Genomic DNA, 14,069 nt, shown 5'->3' with positions numbered 1-14,069 from the left:
GCAAAAAAATAGTATCCAAAAGTAAGAGATAAGAAGGAAAATCAGCAGTCTTGTGTAGACGGGTAGATGGAGAATACCTCAGTAATCTGCGATTTGCTGATGGCATTGCCTTGCTAAGTAACTCGGGGGATGAACTGCAAATAATTATTGATGACCTAGACAGGAAAAGTAGAAAGGTAGGCTTGAAAATCAATATTGCCAGGGGGCGCTCGGAGCGAAAGACGAAGTGGCGCTCGGAGAAAAAGGACGAAGTGAATCGGCTCCGGACTCGCAGGACGTACCAAAAGCTTGGACCGTGTAATTCCACCTGCACCGGCTCTGATAACCTAGCCCTAGTCGCCAATACCGTGACAAATCTGGTGGAGGTCAGGTCTGATGTGCCGTACCCCTCCGCTAAGCAGGAGTGCTGGTCATATATTCGAGGAAACGCCTGTTCACCGCACCAGCCGCAGGCAACGAGGCCTACCACCTGAGTTTTCCCCATCGGCTATGACTACCGGCAGCCACGACATCGTCGCAATGCCTGAAGCGGCCCCTACTTACGTGACGTTTCAGAACCCCCGCGTCCCAAAGACCTTTCACGGGGACACCCATGAAGACGTCGATGACTGGTTGCAGCACTACGAAAGGGTAGCTACCTTCAACCTCTGGGATGACGCCGCCCGGCTTCGCAACGTCTACTTCAGCCTTGAAGATGGCGCTCGGACATGGTTCGAGAACCATGAAGACCAGCTGTCTTCCTGGAGTGAGTTCAAGCGTGATCTTGCGGCTACTTACGGTAGCTCAGATCGCCGCGAACGGGCCAAACGCGCTCTCCAATCTCGGGTTCAAATGCCTAACGAAACCGTCGCGGCATATATCGAAGACAAGACACGCCTCTTCAAGCAGGCAGACCCTACAATGTCCGAGGACAAAAAGCTGCGCTACCTCATGCTTGGCGTTAAAGAGCAGCTTTTTGCTGGCCTGGTGCGCAGCCTACCGAAAACTGTCGCAGAATTCCTTGCGGAAACATCCACGATAGAAAAAGTGCTTCAGCAGCGAGCTTCGGCACAGAATCATACCGTCCACGCCACCTCCGTCTCTGCCGAGTTACCATCGCATGGCATGGACGCATCGGCGCTATGGGAGCTCGTACCATGACAATATGCAGAAGACTAAGGTAATGTTCAACAGCCTCGGGAAGGAACAGCAGTTTACGTTAGGTAGCGAAGCAGTAGGCGAATTTGTCTACTTAGGACAGGTAGTAAACACAGATCCAGACCATGAAAAGGAAATAAGAATAAGATTCGGATGGCGTGCATTTGGCAAGCACTTGCAGATTATGACAAGCAGCTTACCGGTATCGCTCAAGAGGAAAGTATACAACAGTTGCATCTTACCTGTACTCACCTATGGGGCTGAAACGTGGAGGCTAAACAAGAGAGTTCTACTTAAGTTGAAAACAACTCAGAGGGCTACGGAACGAAGAATGGTAGGGGTAACATTAAGAGATAGGAAGCGTGCAGGGTGGGTCAGAGAAATAACTCAAGTTACCGACATTCTAGTGGAAATTAAGAAGAAATGGACATGGGCAGGACATGTAGTGCGAAGAGAGGATAACCAATGGTCCCTTAGGGTAACGAACTGGATTCCAAGGGAAGGAAAGCGTAGCAGGGGGCGGCAGAAAGTTAGGTGGGCGGATGAGTTCGCAGGGGTCAAGTGGATGCAGCTAGCACAGGACCGGGTTAATTGGAGAAATATGGGAGAGGCCTTCGTCCTGCAGTGGGTATAGTCAGGCTGATGATGATGATGTGTTGCAACTTCTCAGACAAAATTAATATCCAGTTGCCTGACTAAGAAAGCACTTAAAATTAGAAAAACTAGACATCCTCATCAGCATTCATTAGCCCCAATTTTTGCCAAATGAGTCCAGTTTTTTCCCGCGAACAATTGCAGACTGGAATTCTCTCCCCGTTGGTATATTTGATTCGGGTGCTTTTATGGAAATGCTGGGAAGCCATTTTAAACAACTGTAGAGTAAACGGGATGACTGTTTTTATTGTTCTATTGGACACTGTTCTTGTGTATTCGCTAGTTATATCTGTATTTTTATGCAATGCTCCTCCTGCTTGGGCTGAAGTGCTGGCCTGCAGTATGTCTAAATAAATAACATCCAAAGCGCAGCATGAAATACTGGCAGTGCAGCACGTGAAGAAACCGGGTACCAAGATGACTCAATGTTTTAACGCAGCAGCCAGCAAAGCTTCTCTCTTTTCCTCGGCCTGGGCTCAAAACCCATTAGCAGAGCTTTTTTTCTTTTTTCCCCGGTTGCTCAATTAAGGCTTCAGAGCTACCCGAGTGCAATCTAAGAAAGCAGGTAGTAATGCTACAGCATTAAAAATGTTAACCTGATTAGAGATTGCATCAGTGCAGTACTGTAAGAAAGGTCAGGCAGACACAAAGCGGTATGTACTGTAGCTGCTCCAACTGCTATAATAAAATTCTCTTTAAAAGTAAAAAAAAAAAAAATTGTGTTGCACCAGGTGGCTCTAAGTTCAGTTACAAGCCACACAACTAACCGTCGCTCTATCCAAACGTAAATAGTGCATTCAATCCCTCCATACTACTCTTCCATTCTGATTTTGCACAGAATACTCACTTCTCTCAGACTTCAATACGTCATAACTCGCTTGTGGTGCGCAGGTCTAATGCTGTGAAGCAAAATGGCATGGCTGACTTCAAAATTTCATATATATTTTCGTTCATCTATGCTATGCACTAATATAGAGAGGCATCCCAAGCAGACAGATGCACAGGAAGTTTCAGAGCCTGCTAACCGGAACATGAAACTTTTGCGCGGCATTAATAACTGAACATGACTCAAATAGATCCAGTGGTATACAGCAAGACCATGTCGGGGAAAACAAGAATGCACACAGATTCATGAGTGGTTATGGTATGCAGACACAGTAAAAAAGCATAAATGCTCTCCAAACTCTTTTCGAGCACATTTGCACAATTATACTGCCTTTTGCTTCAGTGTGGGATGAAAAAAAAAAAAAAGCTGCTGATTGAGTATACTTATATCCGTCCCTACAGACGAAGCAGGAGCAAGTGCATGTTCAAAAAAAAACAAAACAAATATACATATATATATCTTAAGGAATAAAAAAAGTGTCTCAAAATGATACCGTCCCCTGAATGTGTGAAAATGTGTTAGTGACATGCTTGGAAACAGGTGGAAGGGAAAGCGTGTGAAAGGAAACAGCAAGCGTGTTTTGATCTCCACTTGCAACATTTCAAGGTTCCACCACTGCGGTTCTCATCTCCACGTCACCGTAGCTGCTTCCTTCTCAAAGGCACACCTGGTGTGTCCTGCATCCTACGTCACTCGACTCATGCCACTGAATTTTCTTCACTGAATGCTCAAAATGCTACACTAAGAAGAACAGGTTGAAAGCGGGCACTCACAGAGGCAACACTGCGTAAGTACTGCAACCATGACTGGTTGCTTGGTTGTTGCCCGCAAGTGCAGTGAGACTTGTGAAATCAATCTATTGAATATGCAGTCTTGCTTCAGTATGGAATAAAATACAAATAGTTAGCTATAAACGAAAAAGAACCACCCCGAATATGCATGCAAAACAGCAAGCGACTAGTGGAAGTGCTATAATTTGTGTAGTTGGCAGTAGCTGTCAATAAATTCAGCAGTGACCTACCCTATAAGGTATGTGGCACGAAGTCAACGTATTATTAAGTGACAACCATTTCATGTCAGGTTAAATGGAGAAATATGGGAGAGGCCTTCGCCCTCCAGTGGGTATAGTCAGGCTGGTGATGATGATGATGATGATTTCATGTCAGGTATACTTCTATCTTGCAGTCGGGTATACATCAGCCAAACTGGCCGGTGTTTCAATGAGCAGCCCTTGAACATAATAGGTCGATGCACACTAGTACAGGTAGCGATTTACCACTGCATTGCAGAAGCTGCGGAATCGAGACAGGAGATTGAGTATCTTGAAGGGCGTGTTGGGGTTCCACAGCCGCTATGATACTGCTATAAAGGGCTATTGTCACTACGCTGAGCACTTTTCGCGATAGTGTCTTCGTCGTGGTGGTCGCGCCTTGCTTTCATTTGTTCTAGCTGCCTGCTTCTCCATTGCCATCTACTATTTCTCTGTGCCTCCCCACCACTGCCTTGGAAATGCTAGTCCCTAAACATCGAGCCAAGCCCAAAGTTTCGCATTTTCCTCCTTTGAAATTCTGTATGCATATATTCTGAAACAGCCCACAGAGAAATTCTGTTGCAAAGCGACAACTAGCTTTAACGCAAGGCTATTAGACCTCCCTAAACATTGGTCAGCGGCACATGTTGATTCAGTTCAAGCTCAATAAGAAAGGGAGAGAAAAAGAAAATGTTACAAACTGACCGCATCAGGATGACAACTTTCAAATCTGTCAGTAAGTTTGGTTTCTGCACCAGGAGCCCATCAGAAATGGCACATCCAAAGTTGATGCTACGTTAACGGGTCTCTGCAAAATACTTGACCAACAGACGCTTGCTACCTAGTTAATCCACCGCGCCACTGCACACCCTGACAGTAATTCATCTACAAAGGACAAAAGAACTGTCCCTTTGAGCCAGATTAAACTATTTTGGCCACCACATGTTGACCAAGCCCTGCTAGACACACTTGAAAGTGAATTTGAACTTCCTCCTGTCATCATGGACTGTGTTGACATGAGTGTTGTGTATTTCTATTCATTCTGCCGTAGTTTCGTTTTCTGTTCTATGGATTATGGCTATACTTGTGTCTGACTGTGGATTGTGTCCCAACGCTGACTGTGTCCTATAAATATTGAGCGCTTCACCAATAAATGGGCTTCACAACAAGGGCTCCTGACGTGTGTGTCTCGTCTCTCCTTCTTAAAGCCACACCCTCGGCCGCGACGCAACATTGGCGTACCAGTATGAATAGGCCTAGCGGAATAGTGGCATCCCCAGTTACATAAGTTATCCGATTGCATCCGGCATTATGAAAAGCAATCCTCCCCGCAGCTTTTTTCGTAACAAATCACAGCATAATTCCCTTTGACGTCGATGCATTATTTTTCTGTTTCTGCCATATTCTGAAAGCTTTTTCAAGTCGTCCAGCAAGGTCGTCGCCTGATATGCCACACCTACCGCCATGCTACCCAGTTCACAGCTGAAAGCCAATAAGTAGAACATTTTCATCCAGTGAACTTTTTCTAAGAGAAGTGGCAAGCGTTTGAGCAACGGAAGCGTCAAGTTGCATGTTCGAGTCGCTTAAGGGTTAGCGTTGCCAACGCTGTATGAACGCTGTCCTTTGTTCTTGCTGTCACCATCCTATAACAAAGGTTGACAAGGGAGGAAAAACTTCTCAACGTCTGTAAAGCATGTCACCGTGGACAACACGTCCCATTATATCAATTTTTGTTGCGTTCAGGAATATTTTCTAATAACAAAGGTTAGAAATTCCTACGTCTAATATTGGTATGCATGTTCTGTTGAAGTAAGGGCTCACTAACGATCTTCAGTGCAAGAATGCACTGAAGATCGCTTTGAATGTTCGCTATGTTCGCCAAGAAGTCAATTTCTCAACGCTTCCAGAGACAGATGGTTTGGAATGACAGACAATTTTTTCACAGTACAGTAGGCCAACATGGCTCTTTCAGCTCTGTTCGTGGGCGTTCGTCCCCGACCTGTTTCTCCAGCACCTGGGTCGTCCAACAATTCCATTCAGTCGGTGGCTTCAAACCTCCGAACTTTACTTGACTTTGTCAGGCAGGTCTGCAGCAACCGCCGAGAACAAGAAGGCTCTCTTGTTATGTACCTTAGAATATAAAGGTACACGAATCTACTTCAATCGTGAGGTGTTTCAAAGTACAACCACTGCAACTGACAGAAGCTGGTGACGTTACACCAGACGTTTACAAGACAACTGCTGCGCTGCTGCAACAAGAATTCAAGGTACCAACCAACTTGGTCATGGAATGAAGACGTTTTCAGAGCAGACAGCAACAACCAGGCGAGTTCATTTCAGAATACATCGCTGTTTTACGTGACATTGTACTACTATGCGACTACGCGTACTCAGAAGAAATGATCAGAGATCGTTTCATGAGAGGGGTGTCTTCTCTGAGAATTCGAGACTTTTGTTGGAGAGAACCAAACTCACTTTTGCCGCTGCGTCTAGCATCGCTTTACAGTATGAGCAAGTGACTCGCAACTCGCAAGGATTCCTAGCACCTGTTCAACCAATCAGACAAGTTGCGTCAACCCATCCACTGCAACAAAGGTCAGCTCCAAGGCAATTTCGCTCTCCTTTTTCTCTATAGCAACCCATTCATCAACGACAACCAGCTCCAGAGGCGCCAAGATTCCAAGAGTGTATGTCATACTCACAAAAAGCCTCTCCAAGGTATTCTCCGAACCAAGCTGTATCGCCCGAGTTTTCAACGTAACACAAATGCACTGCTACAGATGCAGGTGAACAAGATGCACCGCTGCTGCATCAACTTGCCCTGCACAAGGCAAGACATGTTTTTTCTGCGGAAAGATCGGACATTTTGCCTTTGTCTGCAGACAACACCAAGCAGTCCGAAAGGCCAAGGAATGTGACGAGCAACAAGATGAAAGCATAACTCAACAAGGACAGGTGCCCCAACATGCGGTATTCCAAGTCAAGAAAGAAGTACTGACCGACAATGATCATGACAGAAAACCCCTGATGGTGATGGAAACCAGCACCAAGTTACTATGCCAGCCTCAGACGCACGCAAGGTTAACAAAAATATCTGCCCAGCACATATCGGTGGTGTTGACTCAGAACGCCGATCAGCAAGTCGAGGAAACTAACCGTATTCACAGGCAAGATTTCTTTTCCAATGACTCTAGTGACACTAGTCAAGAGCAATGCTCTCTGACCATTTCCAGTGGTCCGACAGAAAGTGCAACGCGCTCACTAGAGCATAGTAATGTGAAAAACTGCCCATGCATAGTGTCATTTTTTTCAAGTTCTCGGTGCCCTGTGCTTGCAACCAGGGATGAGTGCACTGATTTATGGGGGACTGCCTGTCGACTATCACGTGCGGCCAACTGTGCCGCTGTGTGCCGCCCACCACTGCCTGGTGTACAAGACATACGTCTCCGTTGTGCTACTGTTTGACTGAATGACTTTTTTTTTTTTTTTTTTTTTTTTACGTACGAGCGAATGTGTTAGATTTCTGTTCTTAAAGAAAAAAAAAATTAGTGCTCTGTGTTTTCTCCACTGTGTTTACCTACCATGCAATGTATGACTACTAAATTCAAAATTTTCTATTCTTTGTGTTTTTGTAAAATGTCGCTGAGCTTCTTCTGCCTTTTGTTTTTCCTCAACGAAGGAAGAACATGTTATATCGTGTATTTCTATTCATTCTGTCCTAGTTTCGGTTTCTGTTCTATGGATTGTGACTGTACTATAGTGTTCTAAAATTGGGGAGTGTGTCGTCTGCCGCCAGCGAGCTGGTCGTTTCAGCGATGACCACTCCACACGATATGAGAGGGCGCTGTATGTAGGAGGAGAGCAACAAGCGCTGAGCAGACAGCTGGGTGAACCGCCTCCGTCACCGCTAATTCTTTGGACCCCGAAGGCGCACAATGATAAGCTTTAGCTCCCACACTCTTGACTAAATATATTAAACTGATTCTGTGCATGAATAAAGAAACTAGTTTCCTATAAAAGGGGGTGTCGTCGAGGAAAATATGTACAAGCGGCAAGACACATACGGGCAATGTAAGATATAGATTGCCGATTAACCGACAACCAATGGCAAGAAATTTCGTTGACTAATTGGGTACTTTATTTCTCAAACGTTAACGGGAGGTTCAATGACGAAATGCCTATGGTATTTTTATGATCACAAATTTTTATTATCGGATGCACTGTTTTACACGGGCTAAACTGAAATATTCTATCGACGCTCGGTCGCACTAAAAACACAATGGAAGGTGTCGTTAAGCTACCACACTTTTTTTGCCCCACATATAAATAGGGTATGTAAAGATTGCTTGGAAATAAAAACTATGCCAGGGGCTGTTGCATACTTTCTTATACATATATGAACAGGTTGTTGTATATGAAACGAAATAGATGAGCGAGAGCTCACACAGATGCACGAAACCTTACAGCCGATGACTTCAAAAACCAGCAGGACGAACAATTCACGGCTTAAGTGAATATAAATAAACAGTTTAGCATATATAGTCATCATCAGCCTGACTATACCCACTGCAGGGAGAAGGCCTCTCCCGTATTCCTCCAGTTAACCCAGTCCTGTGCTAGTTGCATCCACTTGACCCCTGCGAACTTCTTAACCTCATTCGCCCACCCAACTTTCTGCCACTCCCTGCTACGCTTTCCTTCCCTTGGAATCCAGTTTGTTACCCTAAGCGACCACTGGTTACCCTTTCTTTGCACACGTCCTGCCCATACCCATTTCTTCTTCTTGATTTCCACTAGAATGTCAGTGACTTGAGTTATTTGTCTGACTGACTCTGCACGTTTCCTATCTCTTAACATTATCCCTACCATTTTTCTTTCCATAGCCCTCTGCGCTGTCCTCAACTTAAGTAGAACCCTCTTGGTTAGCCTCCACGTTTCAGCCCCATAGGTGAGTACAGGTAAGATATAACTGTTGTATACTTTCCTCTTGAGCGATACCGGTAAGCTGCTTGTCATAATATGCGAGTGCTTGCCAAATGCGCTCCATCCCAATCTTATTCTTCTTGTTATTTCCTTTTCATGGTCCGGATCTGCAGTTACTGCATGTCCTAAGTAGACATACTCGCCTACTACTTCCGGTACTTCGCTACCTAATGTAAACTGTTGTTCCTTCCCTAGAATGTTGAACATTACCTTAGTCTTCTGCATATTGATTTTTAAGCCTACCTTTCTACTTTTCCTGTCTAGGTCATCAATCATTCTTTGCAGTTCATCCCCCGAGTTATTTAGCAAGGCAATATCATCAGCAAATCGCAGATTACTGAGGTATTCTCCATCTACTCTTATCCCTAACTGCTCCCATTCCAAGTCTCTGGATACTTCTAAGCAAGCTGTGAATAGTAATGGGGAGATCATGTCTCCTTGCATAACACCTTTCTTTATAGGAATTTTGTTACTTTGTTTATGCAGAACTATGGTTTTCCTTTTCAAATTTAGACTGATTCGAGACTTTACTATCCTGTGGTCACTATCGCACCTTCCAGATTACCTCTACATCCTGCATAATGGCGGGGTTAGAACACATTATGAAGTCAATTTCATTTTTAGTCTCCCGGTTAGGACTTTTCCATGTCCACTTCCGGTTCTTCCTTTGCTAAAGAAGGTGTTCATTATTCTTAAGTTATTGCACTCGGCAAACTCAACTAGTAACTCCTCCCTGCTATTCCTAGAACCAATGCCGTAGTCACCCACTGCCTGGTCTCCTGCCTGCTTTTTCCCTACCTTGGCATTGAAGTCACCTATCAGTTCAGTATACCGCGTCTTTCCTTTCTGCATTGCCAATTCTACATCTTCATAGAAGTTTTCAACATGACTACATGTAGGTGCGTAGGCCTGCACAACCTTCAATTTATACTGCTTATTAAGCTTAATTACGAGGCCTGCCACCCTCTCATTAATGCTATAGAATTTATCTATGTTACCAGCTATATACTTATTGACAAGGAAACCTACTCCTAGTCCTCGCTTCTCCGGTAAGCCTCGATAACACAGTACATGCCCGTCCTTCAGTACAGTATATGCCTCATTCGGCCTCGTAAACTCACTAAGCCCTATGGCATCCCATTTCAAACCCTCTGGTTTCTCTAACAGCACTGCTAAACTAGCTTCACTAGCTAGGGTTCTAGCGTTAAACATCGCCAGGGTCAGTTTCCAATGGCGGCCTGTCCAGCGGAGCCAGAGATTCTTAGCATCCCACGCTGTGTCACAGGTCTGATCGCCGCTGTGGTCAGTTGCTCCGCAGCCGCTGGTGACTGAGGACCGGGTTTTGTAGGACTAATCATGGGAGGTTGTGGCCAATTCCTGTTCTGATGAGGGAGTGCGTTGCCGGAGGTGTTCACCGGCATCAGATTGCACCCCAAACCTGTTAATGCAATTCCATCGACATGGGGATTTTTTTTTTTAGTTCAGTGAGGAATTGCGCGGCACCGGGAACCACGGTCCTCTTGCATGCGAGGCAGACATTCTACCTCTACGCCCCCGCTACGCTCCTATCAGCCATCCACTATAGTGAACGCAGTCTGCAGAAAACACTGTCTCGAATACCGAATAGTGGTGCGAGCTAAGGGAAGTGAGCCCAGTGTCTTACAGTAAATCAGAATTATTCGAAGCCATAGAAGCAATGAAATGATTCGCGATCACGCTGATAGCGCGGCGCGACTATGGCGGCAGCCTCCACCTCCTCGAAAGAAACCTCTACCAGGAAGTGCAGAAAGGGGGTGGGAAAGGAATCAGTCTGGGGGAAAGCGCGTGGGTTGATGCCACTATCGTCGTGCGTGCGCTCGCCCACTACCGTTGCCCCAGGAAACCGACTCTGCCACGCGTCGCCAGCACGCTCCGCTGTTCCCGCTAAAGCCCTTTCCCGCTACCGACGCACAGGGTCACGGCGATAGACGCACGCTGCTCGCCCAGTGTCTTTTTTTGTTATTTTTTGCCGCTTTTAAGCATGAACTTAATAGTGCCATGTTCCGACAGCGGAAGCAGCAGAGACTGCTGCATCTGGAGATACGGCGTCGGCGCTGAAACACGGCGCTGTATCAACTGCGGTCACTCGTTGCTATAGTAAGCGTTCCTCTCAATTTTGTTTTATCGGCCTGAAACTTGCCTGAAACTTGTGGGGTTCTGCCAAATTTCCAGTAACTTGGCACTAGCTAAGAGACAGCTGGGAGTTTGTTACATCAAGGTCAACCGCCGCAATATGTTTGTTACATGAAGTTTTCAAATACATGCACTTCAATGCGGGCGGAATTGAGGAATTGAAAAACTTCGTAATATCAAGGAATTCACTACATGGAGGTTCGTTACATAGAGGTTCATTTATATGTCAAATCAGAGCTAGAAACGGTTAGTTAAAAAAAAATTGCTTTTTCTCAACACTGTTCCAAAATGGAATGCCTTAAGGGTGTCTACCAAACTGATGTTTCTAAATTCCCTGAGTTTTCCAAGTTTTTCTTGAGTGCATTTGTAAAATTCCCTGAGTGACGCTTTGTTTTACGCTAAAACGGACTGACACAGTGCTGCCTGATGCTATCCCTCTCTAGTAATTGTAAAACAGTGCGAACAACGGTAGACAAGAACGAGAAAGACACGGTACAAGCGCTGTCCCGTGTCTTTCTCGTTCTTGTCTACCGTTCGCGCTGTTTTACAATTATGAACGTCTACCAACTTGCCCAATCCGCCTTTTGCGGGATGATGTGGCGCCATCATGCGGGAGCGGGCGAGAAACACATTGGATGGCAGTGTAGCAGACTACACGAAAGCGCACCAAACGAAAAGGCCACGCCAACGCAGGTAGAAAGCGAAAGCTTCCCCCCTTTTTTGGCCTCGGGGCAGAAAGTAGTGACAGTGATTGAAGTATATCATGTTCACACAGTATGGGGGAATGTACAGCGTTTTCACAATCCACTCATAACGCACGCATGTACTATCTTCGTATTGCAGGCCGTGTAGCGCAGGCCGTGTTCGACGTGACAAAATGAGATGCTCTCAGCGTGCAGGTTTTTGGCAGATAGGAGAGCGCAGAGGCAGAGAGACACAGAGAGGGATCTCAAAGGGCAAAGCAGCCAGAGGTTTGTCGATGATGCCGAGCTAGGTGGAATCATCTCCTGGACTTCGAGCGGTGCATATGCGCGGGATGTCTTGCTGGCATGGTGCAATGGGCGTCGCTTCCTCCCCGCGTCATCTACAATCGTGCAGCTATAGGATTTCATCTACGAACTTATACACACCCCCTGAAAAGGTCATTTTCCCGGCCGGAATGCACACCTGCAGGAAACGCGCGGCATTTCATTTTCATTTTATTACCTTAAAGACCCCTCGCGAGGTATTACATAAGGGGTGGGATGAGAAGAAAAGGTACAAGACAACGCAATATATGTGATCAAATACAAAAAATGTTGTTTAGATTGCTAGCAAACGATGAAGGGCAGGTGATGTCGACGATATGCTGGGGAAGGCCGTTCCAATCTTTAGCTGCACGTGGGAAGAAGGAAGCTGAAAAAGTAACAGTTCGGGCACGTGGGCAAAACACTTGAAGCGTGTGGCTAGTGCGGTGGGAAATGTAAGATGCTGGCGTGATGTAGGGGGCACGGTTAAGTGATGAGTGAAAGAATTTGTGGTACAGTGATAGCGTGGCTATGTGACGACGAACGGAAAGAGGCGACAGTGCTGATTTAGCTTTTAGGGCTGAAACACTGACGTCGTACGAGTAAGAAGAATGAGTGAACCTTGTAGCGTGGTTTTGAACGGCTTCTAGATCGTTTATGAGGTTAATATGATGCGGGTCCCATATGGCGGATGCATATTCAAGTTTAGGTCTAATGAGTGACTTGTAGGCGAGCAATTTCACGTGATACGGGGCGAGGCGAAGGTGACGTTTAAGAAATACCAGAGTTTTGTTGGCAGATGATATCACGTTAGCAACATGTGCATTCCATGTTAGGTCCTTAGATAATGTGACGCCTAAGTACTTGAAAGATGATACAGATTCTATGGACTCGTTAGCGATTTTGTAATGGAAGGCATGACTCGTTTTGCGAAATGGAAAGAAGCTTGCATTTGCTAGGGTTCAGGGTCATAAGCCAATTTTTGCACCACTGTTCAATTTGGTTAAGGTCCTGCTGGAGGGCTTCTTGATCAGTTGTGTTGTGATCAGTGTTATTTGGCGGTAAATTACGCAGTCGTCAGCAAACATTCGAATTTGGCAGGATACATGCTGTGGGAGATCGTTAATATAAATTAAAAACAGTAGGGGCGCAAGAACGGAGCCTTGTGGGACGCCGGATGTTACAGGGAGAGGGTCGGAAGAGTGGTTGTTCACAATGACTGACTGAAAACGATTTGTTAGGAAGGCCTCGATCCAGTTTAGCACATTAGGATGTAAGTTTAGAATAGAAAGTTTTTGTATTAATCGCTGATGTGGAACTTTATCAAATGCTTTAGCGTAATCTAGAAAGATGGCGTCAACTTGAAGGTTAGCATCCAGGTCAGCATGCAAGTCGTTGAGGAACATGGCTAGTTGTGTTTCGCATGAATACCCCTTGCGGAAACCGTGTTGGGATGGATGGAAGAAATTGTTAGAGTCTAAGAAGTCCATTACCTGAGAGTATATGACATGACATGCTCCATGATCTTGCAGGGGACGCTAGTTAGAGAAATTGGACGGTAGTTTAGGGGGGAATTTTTGTCACCTGATTTGTAGAGTGGAACGACCTTCCCAAGTTTCCAGTTTTCCGGAATGAGACCTGTTGAGAGTGACTGCGAAAACAATAATTCTAGATACACTGTACTAATGCACTTCGTGTTTTTTAGTAGTTTAGTGTCTATCTCGTCGATGCCGGCTGACGAGGAGAGTTTCATTTTCTCAATTAAAGACGAGATGCCAGTTGAAGAAAACGTTATTGCGTCCATCGGCGAGGTGGCATTAGTAGGAAGTATCCTTGGAGGCGGCTGGCGCTCCCGAGTGAAAACTGACGAGAACGCCGTATTGAAGATGTTAGCGCATTCTGTGTCGGAGGCTTGAACACTGGATGCATGAGTGAGGGTTATTGAGTGTGATGGTCCTGGATGGATAACGCGCCAAAATTTTTTGGGGTTATCGCATAGCATGCGCGGTAGGTCGCTGTTAAAAAATGAGTGTTTAGCATTGGTGACAGATGTCAAGTATTCTTTTTCGGCTGAAAAATATTTCTCCCACGCTTCGGAACTGCTTTTCAATTTGGCAGCGCGAAAAAGCCGCTTCTTTTTATTGTCGAGTCTTTTTAGTGTCTTAGAAAACCAGGGTTTAGAGCGATTTTCACGAAAAGT

General features: G+C 45.5%; 1 protein-coding gene across 2 annotated transcripts in view; it reads right to left on the bottom strand.

The window, feature by feature from the left end:
* Positions 1–14,069, bottom strand: part of LOC146201496 (uncharacterized) — a 74,086-nt gene that overhangs the window by 45,361 nt on the left and 14,656 nt on the right. The window lies entirely within an intron of this gene.

The sequence above is a fragment of the Amblyomma maculatum genome, chromosome 1 (assembly GCF_055883805.1).
Source record: "Amblyomma maculatum isolate TAMU_Amacu chromosome 1, ASM5588380v1, whole genome shotgun sequence".
Classification (NCBI taxonomy): Eukaryota; Metazoa; Arthropoda; class Arachnida; order Ixodida; family Ixodidae; genus Amblyomma; species Amblyomma maculatum.
This window is presented reverse-complemented; position numbering and strand designations above follow the sequence as displayed.